Raw genomic sequence first — 1,630 nt, forward strand, 5'->3', positions numbered from 1 at the left:
TTCCACAATGCAACATGTTCCTCATTCTGTTATTGATTCTTGGACATGGCTGCGATAGAATCTACAGTCCTATTTATCACCTCCTCAGCCTTTACGGATGATAGCAGAGACAGTTAGATGGACTAGAAAAACCTCCTCAGCCTTTACGGATGAAGGCAGAGACAGTTAGATGGACTAGAAAAACCTCCTCAGCCTTTACGGATGAAGGCAGAGACAGTTAGATGGACTAGAAAAACCTCCTCCGCCTTTACGGATGAAGGCAGAGGCAGTTAGATGGACTAGAAAAACCTCCTCAGCCTTTACGGATGAAGGCAGAGACAGTTAGATGGACTAGAAAAACCTCCTCAGCCTTTACGGATGAAGACATAGACAGTCAGATGGACTAGAAAAACCTCCTCAGCGTTTACGGATGAATGCAGAGACAGTTAGATGGACTAGAAAAACCTCCTCAGCCTTTACGGATGAAGGCAGAGACAGTTAGATGGACTAGAACGACAACAGAGACAACACAGTGTAGATGCAGCTGACCTTTATGACTGTGTTGGTTTGGCTGTGTGAATGAGAAGAGGAAGATGGCACCTGTTCCCAGTTATTGTGTTTGGCCGGGGCGGTGCGACCAATGACATTTAGAGTGACTCAAAGATATCATATGACACGTACGTGTGAGAGTATCTCTTTCATTTTCACAATCTTCGCCAAACATGTTTAACCGAGAGAGAGAGAGAGAGAGAGAGAGAATACCCCAGTGTTGCTGAATGTAAAATGTAGCTGAGGCTCTTGATATAACCCTAATGACTACAGCCTATATTGTGTGTTGGCTGAGATAACCCTAATGACTGCAGCCTGCATTGTGTTTGGCTGATATAACCCTAATGACTACAGCCTGCATTGTGTTTGGCTGATATAACCCAAATGACTACAGCCTGCATTGTGTTTGGCTGATATAACCCTAATGACTACAGCCTGCATTGTGTTTGGCTGATATAACCCTAATGACTACAGCCTGCATTGTGTTTGGCTGATATAACCCTAATGACTACAGCCTACATTGTGTTTGGCTGATATAACCCTAATGACTACAGCCTGCATTGTGTTTGTTGATATAACCCTAATGACTACAGCCTGCATTGTGTTTGGCTGATGTAACCTTAATGACTACAGCCTGCATTGTGTTTGGCTGAGATAACCCTAATGATTACAGCCTGCATTGTGTTTGGCTGAGATAACCCTAATGACTGCAGCCTGCATTGTGTTTGGCTGATATAACCCTAATGACTACAGCCTGCATTGTGTTTGGCTGATATAACCTTAATGACTACAGCCTGCATTGTGTTTGGCTGAGATAGAACCTCCCTCAGTTTTCTGCTTTCAAGTGTTGCCAAGTCATTTCACTGCAGATCATCCTCTCAACTCTATTCTCATTCAGCCAGATAGTAATTCAACTTAAAAGCACCACAGCCCAGCAAAATAGAACAATAATCCATATTTCATGACGACTCGAGCTCAGGAAGAGCTCAATTGAATACTAAAGATGTTCCATAACCACAGACTTCACTGCCTCCCTCTTTTTCTCTCTCCCTTTCTCTCTCTCTCTCTCCTCCTGTGTCTCTCTCTCTCTCTCTCTCTCCTC

This window comes from Oncorhynchus kisutch, linkage group LG20 (genome assembly GCF_002021735.2).
Source record: "Oncorhynchus kisutch isolate 150728-3 linkage group LG20, Okis_V2, whole genome shotgun sequence".
NCBI lineage: Eukaryota > Metazoa > Chordata > Actinopteri > Salmoniformes > Salmonidae > Oncorhynchus > Oncorhynchus kisutch.